The 21,441-nt window shown below is 45.7% G+C and overlaps 1 protein-coding gene across 1 annotated transcript in view; it reads right to left on the reverse strand.

Moving 5' to 3' along the window:
• RERE (arginine-glutamic acid dipeptide repeats) overlaps positions 1 to 21,441 on the reverse strand; it is a 348,281-nt gene that overhangs the window by 291,922 nt on the left and 34,918 nt on the right. The gene's annotated exons all lie outside the window — the stretch shown is intronic.

Genomic DNA, 21,441 nt, shown 5'->3' on the forward strand with positions numbered 1-21,441 from the left:
AAGATCTTCCGTCTCTCCTCTTCTCTGTATATCTGCCTTTCCAATAGAGATAAATAAATCTTTTTTTTAAAAAAAAATGGTCAGTGTTTGATGACTTACCTGCTCTTCTGCTAACCTGATGGTCATTCATGAAAACACACCAGCGTTACAATTGACCTCTCTTAAGACAGGGAAAGGCAAGGCGACTGACAAGCACACAGGGTGAGCAGAGAGGGTACCAGTCGGCCAGATGGAGGAAATGGAAAACTCGAGCAGAGAAGACACGGGAGGACTGCAAGGCTGAGTGGCTACTTCGTTCCTCCACACAAGAATCGAAATTTCTTATATCTCCATTTCCTAGATCTCTAAAATCACGTTATTAAGAGAACAGCTATACAATTTTGGATGAAATCCTCATTTCTTCAGTATTGATAACTGAAAAAACAATTACAAAAGTTGGAGATATATAAGTCATGAATATCTCTGAGCTTTATCAATGTCCAGGAATACGGCAAAATCTTTCAATACTAAGAGCAAAACCCAAAACAAAATGCCACTACCTAGGAGTTTTCATCAACCTCTCTTCTAGAACATTTGACCTACAATGTTCAAAATTCATACTCAAAGTTTAAGTAAATGTGTGCACTAAACAAACATTTGCATAGTTTTAGACTGCAGTTACACAGTCCCAGCTGGAGTGTGGCACCGGGGTGAAGACACGGTTTGGATGCTCAAATCTCATGGTAGAGCGCCTGGGGTTTTGCTCATTTTTTCTCTTTTTATATTTATTTACTTCTATTGGAAAGTCAGATTTACAGAGAAGGAGAGACAAAAATCTTCCATCTGTTGGTTCACTCTCCAAGTGGCCGCAACAGCCAGAGTCAAGCCAATCTGAAACCAGGAGCCAGAAGCTTCTTCTGGGTCTCTCACATTGGTACAGGGTCCCAAGGCTTTGGGCCATCCTCAACTGCTTTCCCAGGCCACAGGCAGGGAGCTGGATGGGAAGTAGAGAACCTGGGATATGAACTGGCACCCATATGGGATCCAAGTGTGTGCAAAGCGAGGACATTAGCCACTAGGCCACTGTGACATGCCCTAGAGTGCCTGGGCTTAAGCTCTACTTTCAGTGCCATGCCTCTGCTGACGCAGTCTGGCACACAACAGGTAAAGGTTCAAGCACGTGGGTTTCTGCTGCCCATATGGGAGATGCCCTGCAGTACCTGATGCAGTGCCATCCTTAACCAGCCACAGCAGGTGCAGTACTTGGGGAATACACTTGGGTAGAAGATCACTTTCTTGGGCCCGGTGTCGTGGCCTAGCAGCTAAAGTCCTCGCCTTGAACACGCCAGGATCCCATATGGGTGCCGGTTCGTATCCCAGTGGCCACACTTCCCATCCAGCTCCCTGCTTATGGCCTGGGAATGCGGTCAAGGACAGCCCAAAGCCTTGGGACCCTGCACCCATGTGGGAGATCTGAAGAAGCTTCCAGCCTCCTGACATCAGATCAGCACAGCACTGGCCGTTGCGCTCACTTGAGGAGTGAATCATCAGATGAAAGATCTTCCTCTCTGTCTCTCCTCCTCTATGTATATCTGACTTTCCAATAAAAATAAATAAATCTGGGCCCGGCGCAGTGGCGCAAGTGGTTAAAGGTCCTCACCTTGCACGCCCGGGATCCCATATGGGCGCCGGTTCTAATCCCAGCAGCCCCGCTTCCCTTCCAACTCCCTGCCTGTGGCCTGGGAAAGCAGTCGAGGACGTCCTAAAGCTTTGGGACCCTGCACCCTGTGGGAGACCCGGAAGAGGCTCCTGGCTTCGGACCAGCATAGTATCCGCTGTTGCGCTCACTTGGGGAGTGAATCATCGGACGGAAGATCTTCCTCTCTGTCTCTCCTCTCTGTATATCCACCTTTCCAATGAAAAAATAATAAAAATAAATCTTTTTAAAAAAAAATAAATAAATAAATCTTTTTAAAAACAAGATCGCTGTCTTTCTGCCTGCCCCCTACACCTGCTGCTCCGTGTTTCCAATGAGTTGCAGTAAAGCTCATTTTAAGAATTGCTTGGTGAGTTACAAATTGGAATCTGAGAGGAAAGCACATCACGAACACAGAGATGCAGAGCACCTGCTTGGGAACACTGCACTTGCAGCCTGCGAGTGCTCCCTTCTGCCGGCTGATAACGCTGTTCCCTCTGTGCAAGGCCCCACCCACCTCCGGCCTCTGCCCAGGGAACAAACCCTGTATCCCTCCAAATCACGGCTTCACCTTTAAGGCCTCACAGACTTCTGAACAAAATCCCTCAGGCAGAAGGGAACTGGCGCCTTTATCCTGACAGATAGCACTCACCGCAGTACTCAAACAAGCCACTTCCCACTGCCCACCTCCTCGGTATGAAGTCACCCTTCAATCCCTGCCACCAAGCACGATGCATGGTACTCAACAACTCAGTAATCACATGTACAAAGCACTCATTGGGCAGACCCTGGGCTCAGCACTTTCAAACCTCATCAGCTCACCTCGCCCCTACACCAGCCTGTGAACAGCATCATAACACGGCTCAGGGCGGCACACACCTCACCACTGGCCAGCGCTCAGGTCCAAATCCCGGGGGGGCTCACACCCAACACAAATTCAGGAAACCCACCCTGCATAACTTCCCTCTGGAAAGACTAAGGACAGGAAGTGGCTCACTGGTCACCCTCTGCTACAAAGCACCAGGGAAATACAAAGGCAGGTGGCAGAGGTGATGCCAGTTCAGAGAACAAGAGCCAGCCAAGGCCTTGCAAAGCCTCAACTGCTGCAGCAGCTGGTACAGCAAGAACTGGGACCAATGAGAAAACGCCCTCCACCTTCACTGCCTCTACAAACTTCATGCAAGCTGGCAAAGGAACGCCAAGAGCCCAGGTTCCCTTTCACAGAGCACGCAGCAAAAGGCACGTCTGGGGAGGAGAAGCAAGAAATCAATGACTGGCAACAGGGCTATCAAGTGTCAGTTGCCCAAGCCCGACATCCCACGCCGCACATCCCATGAGGTGTCTCCTGTTCCAGATCAAGATCTCTGTGAAATCGTCAAACCACAACTTGCCCCCTTTTACAATAGTTGCCATGGATTAGTGGTTTTTTATAACTTTTTTATCCCTCATTTTAACTCTATCAAAGCAAGAACAATCTTTCCTAAACAGCTGTTAATAACAGGTCTGGAACACAGTAGACAATAATATGTATCAACTCAGCTAATAAAAGTTAAATGAGAGTGCAGGTAAGATTTTCTGAAGTGAGGAACACCTCAAGAGGAGAGGATATGCCTGACATGTTGATCAGTGCGCATCACATACAATCAGTACTCTGCAGCATCACAATCAGTACTCTGCAGCATCACATACAATCAGTACTCTGCAGCATCACATACAATCAGTACTCTGCAGCATCACAATCAGTACTCTGCAGCATCACAAACAGTACATCTGCAGCATCACATACAATCAGTACTCTGCAGCATCACAATCAGTACTCTGCAGCATCACATACAATCAGTACTCTGCAGCATCACAGACAATCAGTACATCTGCAGCATCACATACAATCAGTACTCTGCAGCATCACAATCAGTACTCTGCAGCATCACATACAATCAGTACTCTGCAGCATCACAGACAATCAGTACTCTGCAGCATCACATACAATCAGTACTCTGCAGCATCACAGACAATCAGTACATCTGCAGCATCACATACAATCAGTACTCTGCAGCATCACATACAATCAGTACTCTGCAGCATCACATACAATCAGTACTCTGCAGCATCACAGACAATCAGTACATCTGCGGCATCACATACAATCAGTACTCTGCAGCATCACATACAATCAGTACTCTGCAGCATCACAGACAATCAGTACTCTGCAGCATCACAGACAATCAGTACATCTGCGCATCACATACAATCAGTACTCTGCAGCATCACAGACAATCAGTACTCTGCAGCATCACATACAATCAGTACTCTGCAGCATCACATACAATCAGTACTCTGCAGTATCACATACAATCAGTACTCTGCAGCATCACATACAATCAGTACTCTGCGGCATCACATACAATCAGTACATCTGCGGCATCACAGACAATCAGTACTCTGCAGCATCACAGACAATCAGTACTCTGCAGCATCACATACAATCAGTACTCTGCAGCATCACATACAATCAGTACTCTGCGGCATCACAGACAATCAGTACTCTGCAGCATCACATACAATCAGTACTCTGCAGCATCACATACAATCAGTACTCTGCAGCATCACATACAATCAGTAATCTGCGGCATTACAGACAAGGAAAAAATGCCTAACAAGAAAAGTGAGGGCCCAACGCCTTGGCACAGTAGGCTAAGCGCCAGTCAGTGACGCCAGCATCACATCTGGGCACTGCTTCGAGCTCTGGTCCAGTCCCTGCCTTGGCCTGGGAAAGCAGTGCAGCATGGCCCACGGCCTTGAGCCCCTGCACCCATGAGAAACCAGAGTTAGGTCTTGGCTCTGGGTCAGCTCAGCTCCAGCCACCGCAGCCATCTGAGCAGTGAATTAGAAGATGAAGAAATCTTTCTCTCTGCCCGTCTTCTCTCTGTAACTCTACCTTTCAAATGAAAATAAAAATTTTAAAAAAGATAAAATAAAATGTTAAGTTTCTGCCGCAGAGAAATACTTCAGCTAGCTAGTAGCCTACACATGATTACACTGTTAAAATAAAGAAAAAGACAGTTTTCCAGGTGAGTAGTATCATACTATGCATACCGAAGGATTCCGTTCACGTACCCAGCCTGACCTCCCACAGCACACCATGCTTTCACAGCAGAAAATCAATGGAACATACTCATTTTCACTAACAATGAAACCAGTTTACCCAACACAGTTCTGCAATTATTGTACAATGCAAGCAGTCTTCTAAAATCAAAGCAAGGCTCTCTCTGACACCGGCTCTCTGGGTGGCATTGCAGGCACCTGCTCAGAGCCACGTGGAGGCGCAGTCACTCTGCCATGATGGAGGTCATTCACTCACACCGACAATGCACACCGACCTGCTCAATGCCCAACGGGAAAACATACTCCGGGCCTAGACTGGCAATACAACAAAAGGCAAAGTACTAAAAGACATATACCCTTGCAGATTCACATTTTTTCTTGCTATTAACATTTCTCTCACAATCTTTTAAAATAATAATAATAAGAATAAAGGTTTAGTTGTTTGAAAGGCAAAGAGAGGGGGAAAAACAGAAAGAGACAGGTTGAGAGAGCCAGGCCTTCCACTCACTGGCGCACGCCACCAGTGCCCACAATGCCCAGGCCGGGGCAAACTACAGCCAGGAGCGTCCTCCGCATCTCCCACATGCAGACAGGGCTTCAAACACTTGGGAAAGTCTCCACTGTTTCTCAAGTGTCTTAATAAAGAGATGAAATATAAGTGAAAAGCCAGGACCCAAAGCACAACCGACAAAGGATGAGGTCTTCTCAGGCGGCAGCTTCATCTGCTGTCCCACCTGTCAGCCCCTCACACAGCATTAAAACGGAGGGAAACCGGCGCAGGGCGTGCGCAGCAGGTCTCATTTCCAGCAACAACAAATTCCCTAATGCTGCATTCACTCCTTATTTTCTTTTTTTTTTTTTTTTGCTGTATTAACTCTGTTAGTCCTCATAAGACATGTTACTGACAACTCTTACTGCATTTAAATAATGGTTTATTAAAATCAGTTGCTTACAAAAGATAAAATAAGTGCACAGGTTTCACTAATCTGTATAACTGTGAATAAAGCATCAATCAACATTGTAACTCTAACTCTGGGTTTCAAATAAATAAATATTTAAACATGAATACACAATGCGTCATATGAGGAACAGAATCAGAAATGGCGATCATCCCTGGGGGACTGTGCATCAGCACCACTGCCGCGAAGTGCTGGAGGCGTCGGTGCCCACACGCGTGCGGAACAGAAGCCCAAAATGGCTGCCACTGCACAGAACAACACAGATTCAAACACGTTCCCTCGTTCAGGAAACAGCAGGCTTTACCAAGCATTATTTCCGCATCATCTCAAAGTATGACGCAGATCAACATTATCTGAGGTATTCTGCTATGTATTCAGTTGAGAAACTGTGTGACTTACACTGTTGTCACATACACTGCCAACCTCACCATGGTCTGTTGTCTGCTTTCATATTTGATCGAAATGCTTAAGGTCACGTAAAATCTAACGCATGAGTGGAAATACACATGCATTCTTCCCTCCCATTCGCACTGCCCGCAGCGGAGCCCAGCATCCAGGGTGTAGCGCGAGGTGAGCCGGCACTCAAGGCAGCAGGCGCACCCGAGTTGTCATCACCGGCAGCACAGTCGTCAGGACCCAGAGAAAGTGTGCCAAATCACGTGATTCCATGAGCTGCGACGGGACAGGGCAAAGGCAACAAACGCCGGGCCTAGGTCACTGAGCTAGCTCCGGTTTAGCTCGATTTTCTTTCTTTTTTTTTTTTTTTTTTTTTTTAAGATTTATCCCGTTTTACTAGAAAGGCAGATATACAGAGGAGGAGAGATAGAGAAAAATATCTTCCATCCACTGGTTCACTCCCCAAGCGGCCGCAACTGCTGAAACTGAGCCAATGTGAAGCCAGAAGCCAGGTGCCAGGCGCTCTTCCAGGTCTCCCACGCGGGTACAGGGTCCCAAGGCTTTTGGTTGTCCTCCACTGCTTTCCCAGGTCACAAGCAGGGAGCTGGATGGGAAGTGGAGCAACCAGGATTAGAACCAGTGCCCATATGGGATCCTGGCACGTTCAAGGAGAGGACTTCAACTGCTAGGACACAGCACTGGGCTCGATTTATCTCAATTTTCACTATTCTTCTTTGAAAACGCATTATTTGTTCGCCAAATGTAAAATGCCTTTCACCTCTCAGTAAATCTGTCTTTCCAATAAAAATAAATAAATCTTGTTGGAGTCAAAATTAAAACACACACACACACACAATCATCCACTCAGGAAACAAGCGTCAGGATGAAAACCTCAGCGCTGGTACTCCAAACCGCCTCAATCCTAATAACTGCTCTAAAAGACACACGCAAGGAGACGGCTATCGGCTTGCACATTCCACACCCAGAAGGAACTTCAACTACAGATAATACTCTCATGGAACTGAAGTCAGGATTGGGGTCAAATGATACATAATAAATAAGCAAGCAACATAATTTTCTTTGAAAAAAATAAAACGAGACCCAGTACATAACCCAGTGACTAAAGTTCAAACCTTGCAAGCCTGGGATCCCATATGGGTGCCAGTTCATATCCCAGCTGTTCTACTTCCCATCCAGCTCCTTGCTTTGACCCTGAAAAGCAGTCAAAAACAGCCCAAAGCTTTGGGACCCTACACCTGCAAGGGAGACCTGGAGGAGGCTCCTGGCTCCTGGCTCCTGGCTCCCAGCTTTGGCTCACCTCCACTCAGCTCCAGCCACTGCGGTCACTTTGGTAGTGAACCAGCAGTGGATGCAGGACCTTCTCTCTGTCTCTCCTTCTCTCTGTAAAGCTGATTTTCCAATAAAAAATAAATCCTAAAAAATAAATCAATAAAATAAGGCAGCATACAGCATGGGACCACTTTAACTGGTGGCCAAGGAGGGCTCTGTGAGGAATGTCATGGAAATGAGATTTAAATTATAAAAGAGGAAATAGGGCCCGGCGCGGTGGCGCAAGTGGTTAAGTCCTCGCCTTGCACGCCCGGGATCCCATATGGGCGCCGGTTCTAATCCCGGCAGCCCCGCTTCCCTTCCAGCTCCCTGCCTGTGGCCCGGGAAAGCAGTCGAGGACGGCCCAAAGCTTTGGGACCCTGCACCCGTGTGGGAGACCTGGAAGAGGCTCCTGGCTTCGGATCGGCATAGTATCGGCCGTTGCGCTCACTTGGGGAGTGAATCATCGGACGGAAGATCTTCCTCTCTGTATCTCCTCTCTGTATATCCGCCTTTCCAATAAAAAATAATAAAAATAAATCTTTAAAAAAAAAAAAAGAGGAAATAAAAACAAACATCCCATGGAGGATCATTCCAGGTAAGATGTCACGGCAGCTAAATCCTTGCCTTGCCAACGCCGGAATCCCATATGGGTGCCAGCAGAAGACGGCCCAGGGCCTTGGGACCTGCTCCCATGTGGGGGTGCCTGCAGGCAGCCCCTGGCTTCGGATCGGCTCATTTCTGGCTCTGCAGCCACTTGGGGAGTAAACCAGCAGCTGGAAGATCTTTGTTTGTCGCTCCTTCTCTCTGAATCTGCCCTTCAATTTAAAAAAAGGTTACCTCTGTCAGTTCACACCCCAGAGCGCACGGAGGCCAGTGTGACAGCAGTTAAAGGAGCAGGGTGCAGAGTGGTCAGACGCTACATCACAGAGTCAGAAGAAACAGTTATGCTAACAGAGAGCAATGAGAAGAGATCTAAATTTGATTTCTGTATGGATAAGAAACTCCAGGGTCCTCAGTAGGAAAATGACACAATCTATGTTTCCGAAAAAGCATTGCCATTGTGTGAAAATCAGATTCAGGTACAACTACAGTGGAGGACTAGAGGGGATTAGAAAGCAGGACTATTTCTAGAACCATGCCTGGCACATCACACTGACTAATAAAGACTTGAGAATGAATGAATAAATGAACGAATGAATGAATGCGACCCTGGTCAAGGTACAGAAGACCAGGGCAAAGGCCAGGGTGCCACAGTGTACCACACAGGCACAAAGTGGGAAATGGTAAATTCAGTCATCTTTCAAGACGAAGCAGTTGGTCTAGGGAGCACCTGCTGGACTCCGAAAGAGACAGATCGAGATTGCATGCTTTCGTCACAAGCTGCTCCCACTCTTGCGTGGAGACTTCCACGCTCCCCAACCTCTCTCTCACCGTCACCAGTAGCAGCAGAAGCACTAACAGTGCTAGCTAGCTACTGTCCTAAGACTTCCCTCGCATCTCCAGCCTTTTCAGCACACTACCACTCCCGCCTTCTTCCCTCATCAAACGCTAACGAACACTCACTGATGTGAACACTCACTCGGCTTCAAGTCATCTCCAGCACTCTTTTACACAATTTTTGCAAGGAACTAAGTAGCTTATTCTCACACAGGCTACCAGGTTGTCTATTAGCATTAATTATTCATCTATAGCAACTGATTGATTCACACTAGCCGATCCACAACTATAATTTCTATACAGGAAGGTACACTAGGGAATTTTCTCCACAAAAAAGTGAATAATAAATTAGTTTTTTTTTTATTTACTTGTTTGTATTGGAAAGTCAGATATACAAAGAGGAAGAGAGAAAAGAGAGGGAGATCTTCCGTGCACCAACTCACTTATTCTGAGTAACCTGCGTGGGTACAAGGGCTCAAGATTTGGGTCATCCTCCACGCTTTTCCAGGTCACAGGAAGGGAACCAGATGGGAAGTGGAGCACCTGGGCACAAAATGGCGCCCATATGGGATGCTAGCACCACGGCAGACCTAACCTAATAAATATATCATGGCACCTACCGCTTCTTTCTTCTTTTTTTTTTTCAACCATAAAACTCTCTAATTTCTGTCAGAAACTGTAACTATTTTCTGGCCACAGACAGAAAATACATTTTTATAATGTAGCAATAGTTCAATCAAACTAGAGCTAAAACAAAGATATATTCTACCTACTGCTGAAATTCGGCTGTTTTGACTTCCCATGAATTAACGTGCTACAAGCAAACATTGTTAGACAGACAAACCTAGGACACAGCTGAGCTGTGTAGGTCCCGCACAGCACAGGCAGCAAGAAGCCAACACTTGCAGCTGCGGACACAGCCTTGCAACGAGCACCGAAGCCCAGACGTGACCCAGCAGCTCACTCCAGGACACTGCTTAGGTCACCTGCAGGCACGGGGCCCTCCAGGTCAGCCTCCAGGAGCTCCCTGGGAGACGAAATTCTGTGCCTTATCTTCCGCAACTGTCAGAAGCTGTTCAGAGAAGACACTAAGGAAATGTCACATCAATTTCCAACAAAACCTTCCCACTGTAAAGATATTTTTTCTGAAAAATTAATAATAATTATTTTCCCAAAATGAATTCCAATGCTTACAATTAATATCTGCACACTTTCCTTCCTTAGCACACACAAAACAGAATCAAAGAAAAAGTTACATTAAAATCCTTTGTCTACTGAAAAAATATTATATATGAAAAGCCCTTCCTTAGCCTCAACGATGGGCTCAGAGCCTAAATCTTCTCCTTGCACAGTGAGTTCCCATTTAGACACTGGTTCTAATCCCAGCAGCCCCACTTCCCATCCTGCTCCCTGCTTGTGGCCTGGGAAAGCAGTCAAGGACGGCCCAAAGCCTTGGGACTCTGCACCTGCGTGGGAGACCCGGAAGAAGCTCCGGGATCCTGGCTTCAGATCAGCTCAGTTCCACCTGTTGCAGACACTTGGGGAATAAACCAGCAGATGCAAAATCTTTCTATCTGTATATCTGCCTTTCCAATAAAATCTTTCTAAAGAATGTTTTTTTTTTTTTTCAAATCTTCCCTTATGCCATACTTTGGCAAATCAAATAAAGCTACCACCTGCTGACACCCCATATGAGCACCAGTTTGAGTCCTGGCTGGTCCACTTCCATCCAGTGCCCTGATCATGCACTAGGGAAAGTGCAGGATGGCCCCAACACTTGGGCCTCTGCAATCATGTGGGAGACCAGAGGAAGCTCCTGGCTCCTGGCTCCAGATGGGCTCAGCTCCAGCCACTGCACTCATCTGAGGAGCAAACCTGTAGGTGGAAGGTCTCTCTCTCTCTAACTCAAACTCTACATTTCAAATAAATTTTTTCCAGTATATAAGTGAGCTCTGCAAACTGGATTATAGAAAAAAATAAACTCAATTTGCTTTCCTGGCGGGGGGGGGAGGAAGAAAAAGGAGATAATTGCTTCCATGCAGTCTTTTATAGCGTCTGCCAAAGTTTGTGACGTTAATAGCTAAACACCCTCCAAACTTTCAGAACCAATGACTACACAGACAAAAAGAACCTTACCTAACTACATGTTTAATTATGAATTAATTAATTTGAAAGTCAGAAAACAGAAATATAGAGAGCAGGAGAAATCTTCCACCTGCTAGTTTAGTTCCAAATGGCTGCAAGGGCATAAATTCCATCCTGCTCTCCTACACAGGCAGCAGAGACCTAAACGCTCATCTGCTTTCCCAGGCAGTTCTAACAAGCTACACTGGATATGGAGCAGCCAGGACTAGTGCCCCTACATGGGATGCTATGACAAACAGCATCTTAACCTGTAGTGCCACAACACAAATCCCTCCCTCTGATTTGACACAGTACAAAAGCTTAAAGTTTTCTTAACAAATCACGCTTTATTTTTAAGATTTATTTTATTTTTATTGGAAAGGCAGATATACAGAGAGGAGAGACAGAGATGAAGATCTTCCGTCCAATGATTCACTCTCCAAGTGACCACAACGGCCTATGCTATGCTGATCCGAAGCCAGGAACGTCTTCCGGGTCTCCCACGCAAGTGCAGGGTCCCAAAGCCTTGGGCCGTCCTCGACTGCTTTCCCGGGCCACAGGCAGGGAGCTGGATGGGAAGCGGGGCCACTGGGATTAGAACCGGCGCCCATATGAGATCCCGGGCATGCAAGGCAAGGACCTTCTTTCCTTTCCCTTGGAAAGTCAGATATACAGAGGGGGGAGGAGAGACAGAGAGGAAGATCTTTTGTCCTATGATTCACTACCAAAGTGGCCACAAGAGCTAGAGCTGAGCCAATCCGAAGCCAGGAGCCTCTTCTAGGGCTCCCATGCAGGTGCAGGGTCCCAAGGCTTTGGGCAGTCCTCGACTGCTTTCCCAGACCACAAGCAGGGAGCTGGATGGGAAGCGGGGCCGCTGGGATACAAACCAGCACCCATATGGGATCTTGGCACATGCAAGGCGAGGACTTCAGCCACTAGGATACCAAGCCAGGCCTAAACATCATATTTTTTAAAAGATTTTTTTTTTTGCAAAGTCAGATATACAAAGAGGTAGAGAGACAGAGAGGAAGATCTTCCATCCATGATTCACACCCCAGCGAGCCTCAATGGCCGGAGCTGAGCCGATTCGAAGCCAGGAGCCTGCTGAAGCAGGTGCTCCTCTGTCACCTAACACATCCTTCAGGAATGCTGCTGAAGGCTCACTCGGGCAGTCCCCATCGGCCAAGGCCCGCTAACCTTACCCTGACTCTGTGCCCCTGCCCATACCTACTGAAGACATTCCAGAATCTAGTTTTAGTCTCTCATTTGTTCCTCTTACAATTTAAGAAGAGGTATTAACATTATCCCCAATATCACAAGCAAGGAAACTGTTTTTTCTTTTTTTTTTTTTTTTTTTGTGCAAAGGTTAGGTTTCTTGCTCAAGCTTAAAGAAAATCAGGATTTTCATCCAATGCTGCCTCTAGCCAACAATCTTAAGCAGTTACTTAGAAGAACAAGGGGAAGAAACAAGGAAAAAGAGGGAGGGAGGGAGGGAGGGAGGGAGGGAGGGAGGGAGGGAGGGAGGAAGGAGATTGTAAAAAGCCTGATTTTGAGACAATGTTGGCCAGAAGATGAAGAGGAGCAGAGGAGGCAGAGAGCTCGGCACCCTGTTCTTTGGACCCGGAAACACCATCCCTCTCCTGCCCTTGTTGCTTCCCTGAGGTGACGCGAAGTCTGCTGCAAACACTGGACCCCTGCCCCAGCCAGTGCCAGCCAGAAATCCTGCCTGCAGCAACTCCCTCTGGCCGTGCCCTCACCTGTAAAATGAAGAAATACCAGTGCCTACCTCAAAACACTGCTACTACAGTGTCAAGGTTACAACCTGGTCTGGCACACAGGAAGCATGCAGTAAAGGCTACTGACTGGTTATAAACATTTTTTTAAAGATTTATTTATTTTTATTGCAAAGTCAGATATACAGAGAGAAGAGACAGAGAGGAACATCCTCCCCTCCATCCAATGATTTACTCCCCAAGTGAGCGCAATGGCCAGTGTTGAGCTGATCTGAAGCCAGGAGCCAGGAACTTCTTCCAGGTCTCCCACGTGGCCACAAAGTTCCAAGACTTTGGGCCGTTCTCCACTGCCCTCCCAGGCCACAAGCAGGGAGCTGGATGGGAAGTGGAGCCGCCAGGATTAGAACCAGTGTCCATGTGGGATCCGGGCGCTTGCAAGAAAGGACCTTAACCACATTACCGCGCCGGGCCGGGTTAGAAACATTTTAAATGCAAATATTTCTGAGCAAGGGTAAGTCAAGCACTGTAAGCTGAACCAGGACTCCTGAGAGCAGGAACACGAGCAACAGACTCATTTGTCTTTATATTGGGAAAACAGATTTACAGAGAGAAGGAGAAACAGAGAAGGAATTCCATTCACTTGTTCACTCCCTAAATGGCCGCAATGGCTGGAGCTGAACCGATCTGAAGCCAGGAGCCAGGAGCCTCTTCCAAGGTCCCTAGGCACCCATGTGGAATGCCAACATAACAGACAACAGCTTCACTGCGTCACCCTTTAATCCTCAACACTAACACTCATTTATAAACATCGAAGCTCTAACTTCCACATGGTGAGACTGCCTCTTCTACTTGAACCCACAGGGTCCTCTGATTTTCTACAGTATCTTCCCTGACAGCCATGATGAAAAGGAAAACTAGCAAGAACAAGCAGCTCTCCTGGCTCCGAGCACCTTGAGGAGCCTCACCACCAGCTGCGCGGTGAGCAGCCAGGTGGCCTGCGGGAGGCAGGCAGGGGCTCAGCATGAGGCTTGCCCGGGTCATCGCACAGGAGCAGCTCAGCCTGACCACATATAATTTCATTTCTTTAACTAAAAACATGGAGGAACCAGCATTGGACCTAATGGTTACAACACTGGTCAGCCTGTGTCCTGTATCAGAGCACAGATTTAATAACTGGCTTCACTCTTCACCTCAGATTCCTGCTAACGTGGAATAATGAGTGGTGACGGCTCCAATGGCAAGGTCCTGAGACCCTCACGGAGACCGGATTGCGATGAGCTTCTAGGCTTTGCCCAGACCCTGACACCGGATGACAGGAGCTTGTGCAGAGGACAGCAGCAGACGGGGTTTCAAACAAACCCTTTAACAAGCTTTAAAAGTGGAATCACATTATCTCCAAATAAACAGCAACCTATGGTGGTAACAAAAGCAACATCTTTAGTAGGCTACTTCACGATGCTGATGCAGGGACCTGCACGGTGGCACATGTGCACTTCCGATGCAGCTCCCTAACAACGAGCCGGCAAAAGTAGAAGATGGGCCTCTGCACCCATTGGAGAGACCCTGAAGAAGCTCCTGGCTCCTGGCCACAGGCTGGCCCAGCTGCTACAACCATCTTCCAAGGAATGCAAGGTCTCTCCTTTTCCTTCCCTAACTTTGTCTTTAAAATAAATAATAAATACATGTTTGTTTTTAAAAAATGTGGAGGAGCCCAGTGCAATGGCTCAATTAGCTAATGCCCCCCCTTGCAAGCACTGATATCACATATGGGTGCCAGTTCGTGTCATGGATACTCCACGTCCCATCTGGCTTCCCTACTTCTGGCCCAGGAAAGCAGTCAAGGATGGCCCAAACCTGCACCAATGTGGGAAACCAGGAAGAAGCTCCTGGCTCCTGGCTTCGGATCAGCTGAACTCCAAACAATAGCCATTTGGGCTCTCTGTCTCTCCTTCTCTCATAAATCTGACTTTCCAATAAAAACAAATAGACCTTTAAAAAAAAAAAAGGAAAGAAAAAAGAAGGAAGAGAGAGAAGGAAGTAGGAAAGGATGGGAAGGAGGTAGGGAGGGAGGGAGGATCCTTTAGGAAAAACTGAGTAAGTCTGAGGCTGTCGGTTGGGGAGTGGTTTAGCCGCCATTGGGGATATCTTCATCCAACAGTGCTGTGCCTGGGGCTTAGTCCCAAGCTGCTCTCCATGCCAGCCAACTGCTAATGTGCACTTTGTGCAGTAGTGGGGTCACTGCCACCCACACAGGAGACCTGGACTGAGTTCCCAGCTCCTGGCTTTGAGTTGGTCTAGCCCTGGCTGCTGTGGGAATTTAGAAATTGAATCAGTGGATGGGACATATCTCTCTCTGCCTTTCAAATAAGTGTGTTTTAAAAAGCAGAATATTGGGCCAGGCAGCGTGGCCTAGCGGCTAAAGTCCTAGCGGCTTAAGTCCTCACCTTGAACGTGCCAGGATCCCATATGGGCACCGGTTCTAATCCCGGAAGCTCTACTTCCCATCCAGCTCCCTGCTTGTGGCCTGGGAAAGCAGTCAAGGATGGCCCAAAGCCTTGGGATCCTGCACCCACGTGGGAGGCCTGGAAGAAGTTCCTGGATCCTGGCTTCGGCTCGGCATAGCATCGGCCGTTGTGGTCACTTGGGGAGTGAATCATCAGATGGAAGATTGTCCTCTCTGTCTCTCCTCCTCTCTTTATCTGCCTTTCCAATAAAAATAAAGAAATATTAAAAAAAAAAAAAAGCAGAAGATTTTTGGGACCCAGCATAGTAGCCTAATGGCTAATATCCTTGCCTTGCATGCACAGAATCACATATGGGTGCCAGTTCTAATCCCAGAAGCTCCACTTTCCATCCAGCTCCCTGCTTGTGGCCTGGAAAAGCAGTTGACGATGGCCCAAAGCCTGCACCCACATGAGAGACCTGGAAGAAGCTCCTGTATCCTGGCTTCGGAGCAGCACTGCATCGGCCGTTGCGCTCACTTGGAGAGTGAATCATTGGACGGAAGATCTACCTGTCTCTCCTCCTCTGTATATCTGACTTTGCAATAAAAAATAAATAAATCTTTAAAAAAAAACTTGCTAACACAAAAAAGTGGATCCATGCATTATTTTTTCATAGTACACATTTCTCAGAAATCTTTGTTGAAGACCCTTTAAAACCTCAGAAGAAGGAAGAAAAAGGCAAATTCCATTCTTTTAAGGGTTTCTGAAACTGTACCAAAGTTACATTTAGGCTAGCCAGGTTACTTGTGTTCTGTTGAGCCATTGTCTCACGGTTCATCAATTTGAAAAACCCAAGCAGTGTGGTCACCGTCCTAGTACCCTGGGGCAAACCAGAAACCAGGGACAATTTTAGTGACTGCTGCTACAAGGCCTACCCAGTCTTGACTTCTCCCATATCAATAGCTTGGGATTCTTTTTTGGCTCTAAAGAATTACTTAAATTGGGCCCGGCGTGGCCTAGCGGCTGAAGTCCTCGCCTTGAACGCGCCAGGATCCCATATGGGCGCCTGTTCTAATCCCGGCAGCCCCACTTCCCATCCAGCTCCCTGCTTGTGGTCTGGGAAAACAGTTGAGGACGGCCCAAAGCCTTGAGACCCTGAACCCATGTGGGAGACCTGGAAGAAGTTCCTGGATCTTGGCTTCAGATCAGCATAGCATCGGCCGTTACTCTCACTTGGGGAGTGAATCATCGGACAGAAGATCTTCCTCTCTGTCTCTCCTCCTCTCTGTATATCTGACTTTCCAATAAATAAATAAATCTTTTAAAAAAATTGCTTAAGTTATCAGTATCATCATCTAGTAAAATAAAAAGAACAAACAACGTAGAAAACAAGTGCAAACACAGGTGGGGGAAGCCGCCTGGACCCCAACAAGACATTAGAATTCTGCCCATGTGATTTTATAGGGGAACATTTCACAAATAACTTCTCTTCCAGTGACTACAAAGAATTGAAAAAACAGGAACCCCCCCCAAAAAAGACAAACTCAAAATAATACAGGCACTAATTGTCCATTTAATCTTCACAACAGTAACTGAAGGGCCACGATACGCCCATTTATAGAAAGCAAATAACCTGCCTGGGAGTCACAAGCCTGAAACAGTAGAGACGAGATTTGAACCCAGATGCAGTGTTTCTAGAGCGTGCTACCCTTCTCATGAGGAGAAATTCTTCTCCAAGCCTACCATGTGAAGCTAAATTTTAACTTCTAATCCTCATGCCTAACAGAAGCACTCTATGCAATTGCAATTCCCTCATTCTAAATCTTTATCTTAGATATAGTGTCACTCAACAAAAAAGGAGCAGTCTCCATCGCCCGGGCCTAGCCACACCACCGGGGTAATAAGCTGAGCCCCAGCAGGGACTGCAACCCTCTCAGGCGGCTTCTGCTCAGTTTCACGGCTGCCTGTCGGTGATCCAAGGGTTCTTCAAACCGAGTTCCTGCTGCTGGAACATTTCAAGGAACAAATTCATTTCCTCAGTAGGAAGCAGACACAATGAAAACAGAAACAAAACTTACCAGACATCATTTGTGTTGAAAATTACTTAAGTGTAAAATCTTTTTTTTTAAGGATTTATTTTTATTTTTATTTTTTTTATTGGAAAGGCGGATATACAGAGAGGAGAGACAGAGAGGAAGGTCTTCCGTCCGATGATTCACTACCCAAGTGAGCGCAATGGCCGATACTATGCCAATCTGAAGCCAGGAGCCTCTTCCGGGTCTCCCATGGGGGTGCAGGATCCCAAAGCTTTGGGCCGTCCTCGACTGCTTTCCCAGGCCACAGGCAGGGAGCCGGAAGGGAAGCGGGGCTGCCGGGATAGAACCGGTGCCCATATGGGATCCCAGGCATGCAAGGCGAGGACCTTAACCACTGTGCCAGCGCGCCGGGCCCAAGTGTAAAATCTTAAACCATCTCATAATTTTTAAATCTTACTTTCACAGATATTACAATACAAATATTTTCCAGAAATATTTTAAAGCTCTATTTAAACTTTTGATTAGAAATTAATAAGCTGTGTATTGTTTAAAAATAGTAATCTGTCCTGAGCTATTAGAAAAAGATGTATAGCATATTATTTTAATAGGCTTAAATGAGGGAAGATCAATATTATTTTAATTTTTAAAGGTCTGTTTATGAAATGCAATCATCCTCCATTAAAAATGCAAGCTGCGCTTCAGCAAGGGGTTCGCGTAAATGATTCATGGCGAGATCCCGCTCCAGTGCAGGCTCCCCGGGGGAGTTTCCTCCGGCTGTCCCATCCAACCACTCGGGCGATTATTAAGATGCTTGCCTGTGACAAAGGGGCAGGGATGACAGTAAAACCACTCCCTGCTCCCATTTGCCACTGCCTCCTCCATCTGAACGTTTTAGACCTTTTTCAGTCAAAAACAAAATTTAGTCTTCATTATCGGCAGCTTTGAATTATTTTTTAAGAGCATTTCAAGTTCATTCTATCATATTGAAAACAATGAATTCAGATTTTTAAAATGTTAGAAGGCCGGTTACTTATTCCACTTATTTTATTGCATAATGTTATCTTTCACTAAAATTTGCCTTTTATTTGATGGATTTTTAAAATTTCAAAATGTTACTTCCTCAAAATCAAAGCACTCCACATTTAGATTCAATTTTCTTTGATTGAAAAATGCTAATGAAAATGGCTACTTCAATGGAGCAGCATCTGGCTCATTACAGCGTTCAGTTTTAACTAATAAATCCTTAATTATTAAATTCTGGTGTTCAATTTCTTTCACATGGCTAAGACAAACACAAACCGGAACAATTACAAATACACGGGCTACAGCTACTCACAATGCATCATGGAAAGGCCTTCCTCTGGACTCTCTGGTAGAAGGGACACCTACCCGAAAGACCAGCGTCAGACCCCTGCACTTGGCCGCGACAGGGGCCACAGCGATGACCCATCAGTTCTCGATCTGCTGGAGACACAATTTGTCTGCCTGGGCTCATGGGACAGTTTTGTGCAAGTGCTTTTTCAGAATCACTGTGTCAAAACTGAACGTAATCCTATGCCCTAATTCTGGCTTTGCATAGCAAATGTTCCCTCAACCCAGCCTGATGTTTTTATTAAGGTGTTACCGGTATATTTCATCAAGTATTATTACACATCATGATGTCTAGTAAAGGCTGAAGTCCCTGGGAGCCAATGTTTGGTTTTAAGCCTAAATATATTATTGGGAGTTTTTCATTTTCTCTCCCACCTCCAACTCCTTTCCCCCCTTTTTAATCAGCAGCATCGACAGTACTGACTGAATATTTTACAATGGAGCTGCAGAGTCTGTGTTCAATCGTTAGGCTTCCCAGAAGATTCATTACTGTTATATTAGAAAGTCAAATCAGGCAATTCTGCAGTCTGGTGGAAGCTAGCATACGAAAGAAGGTTAATACAAAAGAATTCCATTTTAAACAGAGGACATTTAGGACTTTCAAAAGCAACATTATGATAAAAATTTTTCAGATATTTGTTCTGGCATTAAGCTTTCCAGGTCTAATTTCAGAGACATCTACATGCTTTTCTAGCAAAGGGTGAGCATGTATGGGAGGAACCTGCGTGCGCCACACGTCTGCCATCTTACTGCTCCCACGCCACGCACTCCACAGGCGGATGTCGGATTCGCCCTACTCATGCTGTGCCAAGCGGGCGGCCATCAGGGCCAAGTGAGGTGTGTCTACTTAAAACAATATAAAATCTGCGTGACCTTATGTTTGTCTTTCTGAGTGTGAATCAAACTAAAGCCTAGGATTTTCAGTTCTTATTACATATTAACATGACATACCAATAAATTCATTGTCTTCCCTAATTAAGAGCAGGAACAGAAAAGAAAAATCTTCTCAGGCAAACATATTTAACAGCACTCTGTGTAACAGTTCCCATCTCTCTAGACATAAAGCCTCAATAACCCCTAATTAATCAAATTTGATTTGCCTCCATTGGGTTTCAAACTAAGCCCCCCCCCCAAAAAAAACCTGAAATGAATGCCTCTTCATTCAGTACGGTGTATGGAACATACATTTCAGTTCAATACAAAAAGCTCACCTTTGCATGAACAATTCCAACACCAAATCTCAGGGCAGCTGGAAAACAGCAGCCAGCCATGAGACAGACGTGTACGAAGGCGTCTGCAGGCCCCTCGGCAGCAGCACAGAAGGACTGTGCAGGCCAGTGGCTACGCTTAATTTAATAGGAAGCTCAATGCAGTCAAAACATCTGGTGCACTACTGATGGCAATCACACTACATTAAGCCCGACACTGCACACAAACCCTCTCGATACTCTATTTAAAATACAAAACAAAGAATTTGCATTTACTTTAGTGTTTCATTTCTTCTAACAGTCACAGGCAGGTTTTGTGGGATCTGAAGCTTACACAATTCCATGAGGGGAGATCTTGTTCCTTTCTCCAAGGGGCCCGTGCAAGTGAGGAGCCCTTTGCTTTAGGATTCACTCTGGGGAAGGCCGAAAGGCAGTGCAAGAACTAACTGGTACACCAAGAGACCCACGCACAAAGAAGACAAAGATCTGCACCGAGACAGCTGAAGGACAGCCAGCAGTGGAGCAAACAGGCGCTATAAGGCAAGCAAATCAGCAAAACAAAAACTGCAAACTGAGAACAGATTTCGAATATGTCTCTAAAACACAAAAACCCAAAATCTGCGATAGACTATCGACATAAAAGTATTATTACAAAGAAAAACCTTCATAAAAGAACCAAACAGGGCCCGGCCCCAATAAATAAATTACTCTTTAAAAAAAAAAAATACTGTATAAAATGTCAAGGCACAAATATAACTTTTATAAGCACCTATTTCATAAAGCAAAATTATATCATCTCAAAAATCTATTATATGAAAATGGGCAAAGCAATCCTGTAACTGGAATAATCATTGCCCAAATTGTAATATGTTCAAATTACTTTTTATTACATTGCTTTGAAAGATACTCAGTAAATGGAATTTTTAAATTTTTTGTTTTGAGATTTATTCTTATTGGAAAGACAGATATAGAGAGAGGAGGAGGGACAGAGAGGAAGATCTTCCGTCCCATGATTCACTCCCCAAGTGACCTCAATGGCCAGGCTGTGCCAATCCGAAGCCAGGAGCCAGGAACAACTTCTTCCAGGTCTCCCATGTGGGTGCAGGTTCCCAAGGCTTTGGGCTGTCCTTCACTGCTTTCCCAGGCCACAAGCAGGGAACTAGATGAGAAGCAAGACCGCCAGGATTAGAACCAGGACCCATATGGGATCCCTGTGAGTGCAAGGTGAGGACTTTAACCACTATGCTATTGCGTTGGGCCCAGAACTTTTTTAATTCTAATCCTATAGAACGTTGGCTTCACCCACAAGGGGACCTAAATTCCAACTCTGTAACTAAAAAAAAAAAAGAACACACTGTTTAATAAATTCAGTACAATCAAAATGAGAACAACACTACTGTCTTAATTTTCTCATTCTGACTCAAGGGCTATTAAAAAGTTATTAAAATTAATGCAAACTGTCATGTTCCTGTCCTCCTTATTACTGATAGTATTCTTCTTAAAATATTCATATGATTTGCTGTAATAGTACATATTTTTTCAAAGTTGTCATTGAAAATCAAAATCACTTTAACACAAGGAAGAAAACGTTCAATTCGATTACTTTGTAACTAAAAGTAAT

The sequence above is a fragment of the Ochotona curzoniae genome, unplaced genomic scaffold (assembly GCF_017591425.1).
Source record: "Ochotona curzoniae isolate NIBS_2020 unplaced genomic scaffold, NIBS_Ocur_1.0 contig_4792, whole genome shotgun sequence".
NCBI classification, from domain to species: Eukaryota; Metazoa; Chordata; class Mammalia; order Lagomorpha; family Ochotonidae; genus Ochotona; species Ochotona curzoniae.